This window comes from Malania oleifera, chromosome 1, assembly GCF_029873635.1.
Source record: "Malania oleifera isolate guangnan ecotype guangnan chromosome 1, ASM2987363v1, whole genome shotgun sequence".
NCBI lineage: Eukaryota > Viridiplantae > Streptophyta > Magnoliopsida > Santalales > Ximeniaceae > Malania > Malania oleifera.
In genome coordinates, this window is record NC_080417.1 from 109592550 (window position 1) to 109609193 (window position 16644).

Here is a 16644-nt window from a genome sequence, read left to right on the forward strand (position 1 = left end):
TTTTCATTCGCCTCGTTCCATCCAAGACGTCACGACATACTGCTTCTGAGATTTCTCTACTGCCAAATAGCTGAATGGTGAATCCTAATGTAGTTATTTTCAGGGATGAAATGGATGGACCATATTCTTTCTAACTCTAAATGCAATATACTATTGACAATACCATGTTTATTGTCATTTATGGATTCCTTTATAAGACAACTTTCCATTCTCCTAACCTCTATTATCAGAACTTTCCTTGTTATACTGATGGTTTTGGTTGAATGTCTTTGCGTTAGTATGAATGAATCATCCTTGGTACTATTAAGAATTCTACTTGTTAGTGCATCCCATATCGAAAAAATAGAATGGAAGACTAGTGCTTATATACATGGTTAGGCTCAAAACTCAACAAGCTTGAACTTTTGGATCAAACTAGCGTTTATTCATGTATATCAAGTCCACTCATAACCTCTCCAAATCCTAACAAGTGGTATTAGAACCAATGGTTCGAATTGGGCTTCAATGTTCATGCATGTGTTCTTGCAAATTTTTATGCCATAGAAGAGGAGAGGCGGATACTACGGATGCTAACCCCATACATAAGCGGGCTCCCATGGTTTCATACACTTTCCTTCCATTCAAGGAGGATTGTTTGAAACCCACAAGTGAGGGGAAGATTGTTGAAAATTCCACTTGTCAAGTTTGTCCCACATTAGAAAAATAGAATGGACAATGGGTGCTTATTTCATGGTTCAACCCAACACCCAATACATCCACTATTCCTATATACACCATTAGCACAATGTAGTCATAAAAAATTGAGATTTGAAGCCTGATATATAAGCATTGATTGTCTAAATGATGCCTAATTTGCAAGTCTAGTGAAACTCCATATAAATGCAGAATTTTGTTTGTCGATTTTTTGAGTCTTGTCTCGTTTTTTATAATGACAAATATAAGGTATTTAATGTTTGATGAGTATAATCAAATTGGCAAAATCATATGGTGGCACACAGTGGCTTAAAGAAAAAGAAGACCCAGAGTGTTCAATTTCTTTGTAATTCATATTCAATTCATTAGGTTTGTAATAATTTATTAGTGTTCTGTAATAATCTGCATATTATACATGTAGGAACTACAAGGTCAAAGGCCTTAGAACGACCCTAGGTCCCTACACATCACTTGGAAATCGAGAGATCTTAGACAAGGTCGATCGATGCCAGGTTTTTTAGGCTAAGTTGAAATGCCTAAAATCTTAGAAAAGACCCTAAGTCCTTGCACTTACACTTAGGTTAGTCCCCATTATCACATATACTCTCAGGGGAAACAACTGAATTGAAACAGGGCTTAAAGACCTAAAATACCTTGGTGTTCAAAACACTTCGGTCGAGCAAACCTTAGTATTCAAAACACATCGGTTGACCAAACCATTGAATGGTCAAAAAGTTATCCTAACTTTAGGTGACCAAACTCAAATGAACTGAGTGTCCACGGTCGACTGAACTCAAGCCCTAACTTTTTCCAACAACTTCAACGCCTGAACTTTAAGTTCAAAATGCCCCTAGGCGATCTAATGTTCAAGTTCGGCAGATCAAACTTGAGACCAAGCGACCGAACCTCAGACAGATTGGAAAATCACCTTGGTAAGCAAACCGAACCCTTATTCAGGCACCCGAACTTCAAAAATCACCTTCTCTATATATGAGTGTTCGGGCAACTGAACCTATGGCTCGATCGACCGAAACTCTCGGGTTGGCCTAAATTTTACCAAGGTTAAATGGGGTTAAACGGGGTTAATTTTCCTAAAATATTTTAAAACAAATTAATAATTTCCAATGTATCCCTAACGGTTATAATTTAGGCCTCCTCTATAACGAATCGGCCTTTCATACGAACCTAGGTGTCACTTATACATAGATAATACTTGTACCTATTCAAGATACGTAAACAACCTGCCCTAACCAAGGACATATGGGTATAAATCACACATAATTTCGATGTAAAGGTCGCGGAAAAACATAAACATCCATTGGAATTTCTATTAGTCTTATACTAGAGTATACTAATACATTCACACCATTTAGATAAATTCATACATAGAATAAATCCTACTATTACAACCCTCCAAAAAGGAACTTTCATCTAGGTTTAATACAAGATTCAAATGCTTACGTAAGCTAACCAAAAATAATCTCCCCAGTCCCTTTAGCTACTAGGACCGACGTACTGATAGACTTGAAAACAAAGGTTGTATAATAGGGTGAGACACCTCTCAGTAAGGAAGAAAGTGTTACAACAATGTATGACTGTATATATGCATATTTTCATACAAACTCATACATTTGAAACATTTGTTTATAATATTGTATCGTATAACATTTATCTGCACATCAAGTATTTAAATCATGCATATGAATATTAGAACAATTACCAGCTTGTCATACATGTATTCCCTATTTACCCTATGGCACGGGTTGTACACTGATATCTCCAACAATGCCTTGTTCGTGCAGGCATATGTCAAGTATCTATACATAGTCCGATTGCCCCCTTCTGGTTTATTATTTTATCAGTGGTTTCATTACACTTGCTAGCTAACTATCTATGTACCCAAACTGATTTTAAACATGAATGGTTGCACTGTATCCTTCCAACTAAGGAATATTCCCTGCCATTTGGACTATCATTCAAACCCTATTATTGAAACTTTTTCAACTTCTTACATTGGAGTATCTTTCAACTCCTATTACTGGAGTATCTTTCAACTCCTTTAGTAACAAGTTATGGTTCCATTTATCATATATACAATTTATAACAAAATATAGTAGCTTGTGTAATTCCAGTATTTTCACAAAATCAAATAATCACATCGGGTTCCAACTGGCGCCTATCCACTCTGTTTACCCCTTTTCACAAATACAGTTCAGTGTATCACCGGCCTCTATTTTCCATATACTCAATATAACAAATTGGAACACCGTTCCCATAATCTATATCAATAGTATAGAAAATTCATACATTTCCATTTCAACATATATCACACGAGTTTAGTCCAAAAATCAGCTAATTGATATAAATCCAGTAAACATCATTTGAAAGGAAAAGTAAAGGATTCAAGCATCTCCTATTACGCTATAAATGTAAATAAGTGGTTTTCATAAAATTTGGAGATCATATGCCAAAATCCTTGTTTTTACCAAAAATTGTAAAATCATAAAATTGACATTTCTACTTGGTAGAATTTAGCAACTAAATAGTTAAATCATACATATAAGTACAAACTAGTTTTTTAGTGGTTTAGTTTTCCAAAAATGACTGTTGTAATCAAATTCCCCTTACCTTAAACTCAAAATGAAACTTTGTACGAAAATGATCTAAACCAACAACCCGGGATCTTGGAAACCTAAAACCACAGAACATAACCTTACTATATTTTCAACTACTATCCAAATATCCAATAAAAATTAAAATCGGATCCCTACCTCGATTTTTGGAAAAACCCAAAAATCTCCAAAACGACGATCCGATCCGCTAAAATTGTAGAGTTTCCTCTTCTGGTCCACGCACTACCCTCCGTTTTTGGAAACGGACGACGAACGACAAAGAATCTTAGAGAGAGAGAGAAAGAGATTTCACTAGTAGAGAGAGAGAGAGAGAGAGAGAGAGAGAGAGAAAGAGAGAGAGAGAGAGAGAGAGAGAGAGAGAGAGTTTTTGGGAGAAACTTAGCTCTTAAGCAACTTAAGATAGATATTTATAGGGCCTTTGACCAAGTCCAACTCGTCGACGAGGCGGCCTCTTCATCGATGAATCCGCCACATAGCTCATCGATGAGGCCATCCTTTTGTCGTCGAGTTCAAGTTCCGGATATTTCTTTGATCCGCTTGGTATTTGCTTATCGACAAGGCTCAGAATTTCATCGACGAACGTGACCCTTCATCAATGAATCCAGCTTATACAGGTTTGGGTCTCTACATCCTCTATATATAAGGGTTTATTTGCTCAGATTAGTAAGAAATTAGCACATTGATTAAGCAAAAATCCTCTGAAATTTCTTAAACTCTATTTCTTCATACAAACCCTATACACTCATATACTACCATTCTTTCGAGAAATCAAGCCTTAGGAGTGTTTATTAATTGTTCTAGTGTGCTAAAAACCCTCTTTGATTTATTGCATATTTGATTTTCAGAATGAGGGGTTTAGCTAGGTTTTTCTACCAATTTTATTTAATAAATCTGTGTGTGGGAAAACTTATTAGCTAAGTGAGTCTTTGCATTATTATTGCAAGACTCATTGAGCTTGTATTTTTGTGTGTGAAAAAATCATTTTACAAGCTCATATTTGAATATTTCTTTGTGCTTTGATATTGAGAAAATATTTTTGAGATAAATTACTCTTGATACAAATCTTTGAAACCCTAAACAGTGATTGAGATTTTTATCGATACATAGTTTCAAAGATTAGCTTGTTGATACACTTGTATGCTTAAATTGAGATAGTCATTACTTTGAATGTCGATTGCACACATACACCATTGAGCTTATAGTTCTTACATTATTGGTGTGCATTGATTATATTGTGCTGAATTGTTGTACAAATCTGCTTGTGTTAGAAGCACTTTTCATTGTACGAAAAAATTTATCTGAATGTATTCTAGGCGTGACTTGAGGGGGCGTTGATCTAGCCCGTAAGGATCAGTAGGGCCTTCTCTGCCCTGTATGGAGAACTTAAAAAGGTTGAGGTCAACCCTGGTGTAATTTGACCTGATTGTAAATGGTGCCGCTCTACCCGTTAAGTGAGCAATAGTGGTAAACCTCTAGCTTGCGAGCTGAGGCGGAGACATAGGCAGTATTGGAAGAACCTCGAAAACATATCGTGTGTCTACTTTATAATTCCACAATTTTTTTAATGCACATATATGTTATTTTCATTAGACTGTGAATGTTGCAGATGATTTAATTCCTGTATATCATTATCTACGCAATTGGTATATGATTAGAAAGACCTTTGGTTGTGTATTACTGATATCTAGTTAAACCTAGGAAGAAGTGTTTAAAATTCCAATTCACCCTCCCTCTTAAGAATACACTAATGTCAACATTGTTTTATACCATTCACTTCAATAGTGGAGCAAAGTCAAATGTTAAGTTTTGCAAAATATCGATTGTTACAAGCAATTATTCTCCTTTCATTGTTGACCAACACAAGCAAGGGGATAAGGAATTTCCAAGGAAGGCTTTTCAGGAGCATGAGAAAGAATAGTTGCCAAGATATCAACTGAGATTCATGAATAGCATGATGAAACCAAGTAGGTTGAAAGGAGTTTTCTTGAGGCACATAGGGCACAAATGGATGACATTCAACACCACTTGATGAGCACATTTTGACACGCTAAAGACAACATCACAAACATGAGAATTGTAAATGAGTACTAGAAAATTAGCAGGAAATTGATGGATGTGCAGGAGTGATACTTCCTCATTCTTCTAGTTCTTATCCCCATTTCCACCAGTTTCAATAGTTCATGAATGCCTCTAAAGGACTTAGCATTCCCTTTTTCCTTCTTGATAAATTCACTAATTTAGGTTGTGCAATCTGGTGTTTTTAATGAGTATTGTTTTTTTTTAGGACTAGAAAGGAGGGTTTGGTAGGTGATTACTAATTCTCTTCAAAAACAATGTTGTTATTGATGTTTCAATATACATATTAGAAGAAATTGTTCTCATGGAATTAGCATTATGTGTCTTTTTCTAGTCTAATTATTTTCATTATGCACACCCACTTACATTAGGCAAATGTCAACATATAACTATAGATAGATGGTAGACTATGATTTTGTTACGTTTCGGTTTTATCTTTTTGTAACTTGTTTTCCTGGAACCACGGTATTTCTCCATCATAAGTGAGGGGTTTTCTAATAAAGACAGGAGGTGCCACCCTCTTTTACCAAAAAAATAAAATAAAAATGGTAGACTATGATTTTGGTTGCAAAGATTTTTCTTTAATTCCTAAGTTGTTGGGGATAATCAAGGTTTTATATTTTTTTTGTGCTGAAATCTCTATTCTTTATTTGTGCAATTCTACTTCTTAATTTTGTTTAAAGAGGACAATGGCCAACAATATGCATGTCTACACAAAGTAAATATTCTGCTTGTACTTGGCTTGAAACTTTTTCTTGTAGAATAAAACAAGAAAATGCATTTATTAGTGTGTGGAGAGAGTTGTTGGGCAAAAGAAGCTTAGTCACAAAAGATGATATACTCATTCATGAATCAACTACTTGTGTAAATAGGTATATTTCCTAAAAAAGAGATTGATAACACAATTATTTTTATATTCAACTTGAAGTCCAAGTATGTAGACCAATAATATGAACATTGTTGATTTTAACTCCTTATTGACTACTACAATTTGCACATACCAAACAATTTTCTTAGTTCCACAATTGCGACAATGAAATTTCATGAAATGGTTTGGTTAATGGCTTCCATTGACCAAGAAATTCTTTAGAGATAGTCTTCATTGTTGGCCTAGACTTTGGTTTGGCATATGCACAAGCAAAAGCAAGTTTTGTAACAAGAACAAGCTCACTTGCAACTAGCTGATTGGTTGGAGGTAAAAGGCGTGAGTCTATCACATCGTTGAGCATTATTTCTTTAGTAGATGGAGATGTCAATAAGGAAAGCAACTCTCCCGAATGCCTACCTATTATTATTTCTAGTGCCACCACCCCACAGCTGTAAACATCACACTTTTCTGTAATAACCATGGAGTAGGCAAGTTATGGTTAAAAAAAAAAATGTTAAAACAAGGCCCTTCCTATCAATTAATGACATGTACTATGTTCAATCTAACCATCCACATTATGTTATATTATCATAATCACAATACCTTCAAACAACAAAATTCTACACATGTTGCGACACAACTAATAACAATGATGGTATGTTAGGACCGGCTAGTCACTAAAACAATAGATGAACCAATTAATTATATGAGGAAAAGAATTGAAAGTTTAAAAGAAGAAGAATATACAAGCCACGTGGTTCAATATATCCATAAGTGCCTGCAACTATTGTTCAATTGGATGAATCGAGGTATAATAGCCTGGCAATACCAAAGTTCAAGACTAAAGCCTCAAATTGAGAGTTCAAAAGAAGGTTGTTGCTTGATATGTCTCGATGAACAATCAGTGGGATGCAATCATGGTGCATGTAAGATATAGCATGTGTTGTTGCCTTAACAATGTTGACACGCTTAATCCAACCTAGCTTCCCTGCTTCATCATCATCCCTTAAGACAAAAAATAAGCTCCCCCCTTTCCATGTACTCATAAATTAAAAACATGCATTGTTTATGTAGACAAAATCCATGAAACTTCACAATGTTTTGATGTCGAATATGAGTTAGTATGCGAGCATCATTCCTAAAACTATTATCAAATACAGGCTCCTCAGCTTCCAAATGGTGAAGTTTCTTTAAAGCAATCACTTTCCCACTAGGCAATTGTGCTTTATAAACACTACTGTAACCTCCTATTTCGGTGCAGTATCAGATTTTGAAGTCATTTGTTGCTTCAATAATATCTTCATATGCAATCCTACCATCATAATTCCATATAGAAAATATGTCTCCATTCTTAATGACACTTGCTTCATTTTTTGTATTCTTTCCCTTTTGATGAGATAGGAAAACAAATTCAAAAGCAACGAGAGATAGGAATAAGCTAATGGGAATGAAAATGGACTTCTGGTGTCTTCTTATGTTCCTCCTTGTTTTGTACATGAAGCCAATGGATGTAGGGGATGGAAGACAATGAGGGAAAGGTGTCTTATTACCACACAAATTCTTGCTGCCAATTAGTTGCATGGGTTCATAATTAAGCCAACAGTCATCTATTGGTCCATTGAGGGCATAATACGATAAGTCAATGAAAAATGAATCACAAAAATAAGATGGAAGGGTTCTAGAGATCTTATTATAGGAGACATTCAATAAGATATAAGGTTTCAAATTTTTGAGTTCCAAAGGTAAATCTCCACTTATTATGTTATGACTAAGGTCAATAGTAGATAATTGTTAAAGTTCTTCAATCCTCAGTGGAATAGTTCCACTTAAAAAATTTCTACTTAATAGCAGCTTCTCTAATTTGGAACAATTTTTCAGATCAATTGAGACGTACCCGCTAAGGTTGTTTTGTGAGAAGTCTAGAAAACCAAGATTCCAAAGTCCTCCCATTTTGCTTGGTATTTTTCCAACAAATTGGTTCAAAGACAAATTAAGGTGCTGAAGTTGGGTTAATTTAGTAAGCTTTTGTGGTATGGTACCATTGAGTTTATTTGAGGAAAAATCGAAGTGTGTCAAATTGGTTAGACGACTAAAGGCTGAAGGGATTGGTCCTGCAAGATTGTTGTGACCAAGATGTAGAGAAATCAAATTTGTCAAATTGTCGAAGAGTGAGAGAACGGAGATGCTGAATGCATTGTAAGAAAGATCGAGCTCCATTAGTTGGGTGAGGTTAGAGAAGGAAAGCGGTGGCAGATCATCAAAAAAAGATTTATAGGACAAGTTGTGATACTTGAGCTTCTGGAGAGCACCAATCTCGTAAGGAATACTCCCAGGAAACCATTCCCACTGAGATCCAGACATTCCAAGCTTGGGAAAGAAGAGAAGTTAATCATGAGAGGGTTCAAATTTGGGTTGCAGATAAAATTAGGAAGGGAAATTTCAATGATATTACCAGTGTCATTACAGGTTATGCCAACCCACTTGCAGTGACCTAAGTTGGAGCCAAAATCGGAGGTGTTATTGCCCGTGGTTGCGGTGGAGTTCCAGCATCCACTATCAAGGAGAGCCTTCACTTCTGTTTCAAAAATCAATGAAGATGGCATAACTAGATAGATAGCTGAAGATGGCATAACTAGATAGATAGCTATAATGGTACAAGTAGCATAAAAAGAAACAAAGGCTGCAGCCCCATGAGAATAAGGAGAGAGGTTTGGCAGAGGATGAGGATGCCATGCCATATGGACTAATTGTGGTAAATTAATTAATGTGCGACTGTAAATATATGTGGGCTTTGAATTCTTAAATAATGCATGGTTGGGTGTTGTGTTTGTGGCACGCGAGGCTAGCGCATGGTTATTCTCAAGTTACCATTCGGGAAAAAGACAAAGGAGACCCAGCTCTGTACGCAAGAGCCCATGTGCAACAGTGAATGCATGGTTCAAATTGCCCAGAACAGCAGAATATAGGCCTCAGTTGAGCAAAGATGGGGCGAAGGAGAGCCAATTATGGAGGCCAAAAATCCAGCCTGTTGAAGGAAACATCGTGGAACCCAATAATAATGACATCGTGATTTCCATGCAAACAGAAAATACTTCACAGCAAGTGACTACAGTGCAACAGGTAGCACCAAATATTATTATATTATATTATATTATATTAAAAGAATAATATTAATGTCCGAAAGCGCGACTTTCGGAAGCGGCGCTTCCATTTCCCAACTCTGTAAGTTGGACTTCACACGACAATAATTTATTATGATGTTCGAAATAATAATAATTATTATAAGTTGTCTTTACTATATTATTTTTTTGGACATTAATAATATTCTTATAATATAGTATTATTATTCATTTCTATATTCCTAATAATAATTTATTCTTATATGCAGTAGCAAAAATAAAATTTATAGTATTTATTATTTTCATTTCATAGTATAAGATAATTACATAAATTTTGAAATCATATTGCCTTTTACTATTTTAGTTAATTATATTATTAGGGGTTGATGCTTGCATTTATGATATATAGTTGAAACTTTAAGATGAAATTTCTTTATTATTTGTTAGAAGGTTTTGCACGAAAAATATGATTATTACTTATAGGTATTGTTTATACACAATTTAGTGTAACGATAAATATCCTAAAATATTAATTAGAATTCAAATGTTAAAAAGTCAAACCATGCATCTTGTATGTATTTTTAAAATTTTACAAAGAAAAAAGAAACAAAATAGATTCCATGAATTAAAGATTTCATTTTGAAAATAAAATATTCAAGAATGTTATTCTAAATGAATTTATTTTTTAATTCCGTGAAAATATTTGTTAAAACGTAAAGATTCATTTTAGGATATTCCATTTCTTTGCATTACATTATTTACACATTATTTCAAATTATTAAGAATATAGAAATGTATAATAATATTAGCACAATGTAATCATACAAAATTGAGATTTGAAGCCTGATATATAAACAATAATTGTCCAAATGATGCCTCCTTTCTTACTTGGCAAATTTGCAAGTTTGGTGATACTCCATATAATGCAGAATTTTGTTTTATACCATTCACTTCAATAGTGGAGCAAAGTTGAATGTTAAGTTTTGCAAAATATCTATAATTACTACAAGAAATTAGCATCCTTTCAAAATATCATACATCAATTGAGATTCATGAATAGCGTGATGTGACCAAGTAGGATAAAAGGAGTTTCCTTGAGGCACGCAGGGCACAAATGGATGACATTCAACACCACTTGATGAGCACATTTCGATATGCTAAAGACAACATTACAAACATGAGCATTGCAAAAGAGTACCGAAAAAGCAGTAGGAAATTGATAGATGTGCAAGAGTGATACTTCCTCATTCTTCTACTTCTATCCCCATAGCCACCAGTTTTAATAGTTCATGAATGCCTTTTAAGGATTTAGTATTCCCTTGTTCCTTCTTGATAAATTCACTAATTTGGGTTGTGGAATTTGGTGTTTTTAATAAGAATTGTTTTTTTTTTGGAACTGGAAAGGAGGGTTTTGTAGGTGATTATTGATTCTCTTCAAAAACAATGTTGTTATTGATGTTTCAAAATATATATATATATATATATATATATATATATATATATTGTTGACTCTATGAGTCTAATCCGATTTTGATGATGGCAAATCACTTGGTATTTGATCTGTGCATTGAGATTGTGAACAAGAACCATATTAAGCATGCACGAAAGGATAAAAAGTCATGGAAGCCATGAAGAGTAAAGCATACACAACTTGGCAAAATCCATGGAACTCAAAGAGTATAAGAATGAAGATGCAAGCAACAAGTTCAAGAACGTCATGGGAATGAGTACTTAAAACCAATGTATTTACATTTCATATAATTTAATTTGAGGCTCAACATATACCCTAGAATGACCTTTGGACTCATGCATCTCATAAACATCATTATGGGACATTCATGGAGCTAGATATATTTTTAAAACCCTAGAAAATATTTTTATAAAAGAGCTAAAAAAGAGAGCAAAGCAATTTTTCAAAGTATATAGAAAAAAATTCAGAAAATAGGAACTTCAGATGACCGAACTCAACAGTTATTCGCCTGAAGTTGCCACTTCAGAAGACCGAAGTTAACCTGAGTTGTCTGAAGAATTTCTTCGGAAGACCGAAGATTAAGTTCAGTCGCTTGAAGAATTTATAGTGAAACACAGAACCTGACAGAAGCACCTCAGAAGACTGAACTCAGACTTCAGTCGTCTGAACCCGACACTTCAGTGTCTGAACCCCAAACTTCAGTCGTTTGACTTTGTGTCCAGGTTAATTTTTTGAAGCTCTAAGGAACTTCAGTCATCTGGGCCTTTAACCTTAGTCGTCTGAACTTGCGAGAAAACTTAAAAATCTAAATTTTAATAAGAGAACTCATGAGATATTTTTTGATCCAACGGTTAAGATCTATTCTAAGGGCTAGATACCTATATATTGAACATCTAAATCCTAGTACGTAAGCTAAGATCAACGTGGAGAGAAGAGAACATCTTTTTGACATATAATTGAGAGACTTGATCATATTGTTTTATGATTGCTTGCACTCCAACATATATTCACCAAGCTTAGGCAAATCAACTCAGAAAAAAAAAAAGGGATTGCATTTACAAATCTTGATTTCAACTTGGTATTGAGGTTTGGTAAATCGATTTATTATTTTCAAGAGTTTCTCATCTCATCACCTGTTATTGAATATCATTAGAGAGATTGATCTTGAGTATTCATATACATATAAAGACTATTTTTTATAAGATCATTACTTGAGAAAGGTTTTAGCTATTGGTTGAATAGTTTTTGAATAAAGAGTATATCTACTTTTCAAAGAGCTTCTCATTGCAAAATCTACTTTTGAATATTTGTTAAGAGGTTGATCTTGAGTGTGCATACATTAAATCATTTTGATAAGATTACCACTTGAGAAAAGCTTTGTTATTGATTACATTTTTTTGATTCAAGTGAGTTTTTCATTCAAAGACTTGATATTTTTAATATTCCAAAATCTACTTGATTGAAAGCCTCTAAGAAAAAGAAGAAGGTGTTGAAAGTCGGTTGGGATACGCACAACACAAGTTGTTCAGAATTTGAATCTAGCGATGACGAGATTGCAAATTTGTGTCTAATGGCACATGATGACCTTGAGGTACAATATTCTAGTGATTCTAAAAATGAGAATGACATGCTTTTATATGATGAACTGAAATAAGAATACTTGTACTCTATTAAAATGCTTGAGAAGAAAACTAAGAAAATCTCTAATTTGAAAAATAAAGTCAAAGAACTTTCAAGTTTAGTTGAACGCCAAAATGAATCTCATGCATCACTTATGAAAGACAAGGATTTGAAAATTGAGGAGTTAGAAAAGGATTTGAAAGATAAATTTGAAATTATTTGTAAATTTACTGAAGGACAAAATAATTTTGAGAAACTCCTAGGAGCTCAAAGAAATTCCATAGAAAATGAAGGTCTTGGTTTTAATGGGAAAGAAAATCTAAAACAAAGACATCTTCACATGGGATATTTTGTAAGAGAGTTAAAATCATATGTTCCAACTAAGGATTATCATAGAAATATTACATGTTTTAAATGTAAAAGGTTGGGTCACATAAAATTTGACTGTCCTTTCAAAAATAAAAAATGTCAAAATTAAGAAAGTATGGAAGTTCAAAGGAGAATCTAGCACTAACCCCCCTGGACCCAAGAAAATCTAGGTACCAAAGCTAGTTGTCAAATTGTGTCTTGCAGATATGCTTAAGATAATCATCCTCAAAAGACAGATGGTATATGGATAATGAATGTTCACATCACATGACCGGGGATAAAGCGGAGTTCACATCCATCACACCCAAGGATGAATGATTGGTCACTTTTGGAGATAATGCTAAGGGAAGGATCTCAGGTGTAGGTAAAGTTGGTAATGATTCATCACTAATTATAGATGATATTTTACTAGTTCATGGTTTAAAGCACAACTTATTGAGTATAAGCCAACTGTGTGATAAAAGTTACAAAGTGTCTTTTGAACATGACAAGTGCATAGTTGAACACAAAACTAATAATAAGATACTATTCACAGTTGAGCATCATGAAAACGTATATACCACCAGTTTTGATAACTTAACCTCACAAAGTGTGACATGCTTCTCTGCTATAAGTTAAATTAGTTGGATTTGGCATAGGAGACTAGGACACGCAAACATGGACTTAATATCTAAACTATTAAGGGAGACTTAGTTAAAGGATTGCCTAAGACAAAATTCATCAAAGATAAAATCTGTGAGGCTTGTCAACTAGGAAAACAAGCAAGAACAAGCTTTAAGAAGAAGAAAGAAATTTCCACTACTAGGCCACTTCATATGCTACACTTAGACTTATTTGGTCCAAACCCAATTTAGAGTTTAGGAGGAAAGTCATACGCATTCGTCATAGTTGGCAATTTCTCAAGATATACATGGGTACTATTCTTAGGTCACAAAGATGAAGCATGTGAACAATTCATAAACCTATGCAAAAAAATCCAAAATTAAAAGGGATATACTATCACTAAAATTAGAAGTGATAGGGATAGAAAATTTAAAAATCAAAACATGAAAGACTATTATAATTCATTAGGAATTGTTCATAATTTTTCAGCTCCTAAAACACCACAACAAAATAGTGTAGTTGAAAGGAAGAATAGGTATATACAAGAAATGACTAGAACTATGCTTAACGAACATAAACTACCTAAGTATTTCTGGGCTGAGGCAGTGAATACCGCCTGCTATGCTCTAAATAGAGTTTTGATTATACCATCTTTAAATAAGACTCCGTACGAATTATGGAATGGCCATAGACCAAACATATCATATTTTCATGTGTTTGGCTATGAATGTTTTGTGCTTAGAGACAATAAACATTTAGGAAAGTTTGATGTGAAATCAGATGAAGGTATCTTCTTAGGGTATGCCTTAGATAGTAAAGCCTATAGAGTGTATAACAAACGAGCATTGACGGTTATAGAATCTATTCATGTAGTGTTCGATGAGTCAAATCCCTTCTCCAAAAGAATTGATGAAGAAGAAATTGAGATAAACAAGGAATTTGAGAAACTATCCATTGAGAATGATTCAAAAAAGAAAAATGAAATTAAGGAATCATCCACTAAAACTAATCAAATTGAAAATGAGATTAATGAACCACCTAGAGAATGGAAGTACATAAAGAATCATCCCATTGAACAAATAATAGGTGAACCATTATGTGGAGTAGTCACACGATCCTCACTTAGGAATATGATTAGTCATTTTGCCTTTATATCTTAAGAAGAACCTAGGAATGTGAGTGAAGCAATTGAGGATGAATCATGGGTGTTGTCCATGCCAGAAGAGTTAAACCACTTTGAGAGAAACAAAGTATGGACATTAGTTCCTAGACCTAAGGATAAGACAATCATTGGTACAAAATGGATATATAAGAACAAGAAAGATGAACATGAGATAGTTGTTAGAAATAAAGCTAGACTAGTAGCTCAAGGGTATAACTAGGAAGAAAGAATAGATTTTGAAGAAACCTTTGCACCTGTAGTTAGAATGGAAGTCATTCGAATGTTTTTAGCCTAAGCAGCTTTTAAGGATTTCAAGCTATATCAAATGGATGTCAAAAGCTCATTTTTAAATGACTACATAAGCGAAGAGGTATATGTAGAACAACCCCTAGGTTTTGAAAATCATAAGAATCCAAATCACGTGTATAGACTGACAAAAGCCCTGTACAGTTTAAAGCAAGCTCCTAGAACTTGGTATGAAAAGCTAAGTCATTTTCTACTAGAAAATGGATTTATCAAAGGAAAGATAGATACAACTCTGTTCATAAAGTCCAAGAAAGATGACATTCACCTAGTTCGAGTTTATGTAGATGATATCATATTTGGAGCTACAAATAAAGAATTATGTAATGAATTTGCTAGTACCATGCAAAATGAATTTGAGATGAGTATGATGGGTGAACTAAATTTCTTCCTAGGGCTTCAGATCAAACAAGAAAAACATGGAATATTTATAAATCAATCGAAATACATTAGAGATCTGCTCAAAAAGTTTAATATGGAAGATGGAAAAATACTTGGTACACCTATAAGCGTTTCATTGAAATTAGACAAAGATGAACAAGGTGTACCAGTAGATGTCAAGCTTTATCGTGGAATGATTAGTAGCTTACTTTATCTAACTTTCAGCCGACCTGACATAATGTTTAGCATATGTTCGTGCGCAAGATTTCAAACTGCACCAAAATAGTCACACTTGCTAGCTATTAAACGAATACTTAGATACCTGATAGGAACGTGGAAATTGGATTATGGTATCCTAAGTATACATCTTTTGAGATTATAAACTATTCAGATGCTGATTTTTCGGGTAGTAAAGTGGATAGGAAGAGCACAAGTAGTACTTGTCATTTCTTAGGACATTCATTAGTCTCTTGGTTTTCCAAAAAGCAGAATTCAGTTGCTCTTTCCACAGCTAAGACTGAATACATAGCGGCGAGTAGTTATTGTGCTCAATCGTTATACATGATGCAACAACTAACAGATTTTGGATTAAGTTATGAAACAATTTCTATAAGATGCGACAAAACGAGTGCAATAAACATCTCAAAGAATCCTATATTACATTCATGAACTAAGCATATAGAAATATGACATCACTTTCTTTGTGATCATGTACAAAAAGGGGATGTGATACTTGAGTTAGTATGCATGGATGAACAATGGGTAGACATATTCACGAAACCACTTGCGGAGGATAGGTTTATCCAAATTAGGAAAGAATTAGGCCTAATGCATAGTCAAGAGGTTGCCTAGAATTATATTAGATGACATAATTCAGGGGGAGCAACGTCACTTGATATTCACGTATCCTCACATAATCTTTAACATTTGGCACACTGTGTATGTTCACAATGCAATTTACATTCCACAACACAAATTTATGCATTAGCAAGGGGAATGGTTGATGTCAAAAGGGGGAGAAGTAAATTCTTTTTAAGTCAAATTTGATGGTTGAATAAGTTCAAAACTTTAAGACTTAAAAAGGGAGAAAATATAAGACTATGTCCACTCATGTATTAATATTATACACCATTTTGTTGATGTCAAAAGGGGGAGAAGAATCAGGCTTTAGGAAAAAATGGACAAAAATGGTTGACAACACTAATTGTGTAAAAGGAGAGAAGAATCAGGTTATAAGGTGAATCAGGTTGTAAGAATCAAGCTATAGGAGAATAATCAGGCTAAACAACTTGTGTATGAACATAAGCATATTTCATTTGGAATCAGGCTAAACAATATGTGTATGA

General features: G+C 34.1%; 1 pseudogene; it reads right to left on the reverse strand.

Annotated features, from left to right (window-relative positions):
- Positions 1–6415: 6415 nt before the first annotated feature.
- On the reverse strand, positions 6416–9008 carry LOC131148119 (probable leucine-rich repeat receptor-like protein kinase At1g35710; annotated as a pseudogene).
- Between the last annotated feature and the right edge of the window lie 7636 nt (positions 9009–16644).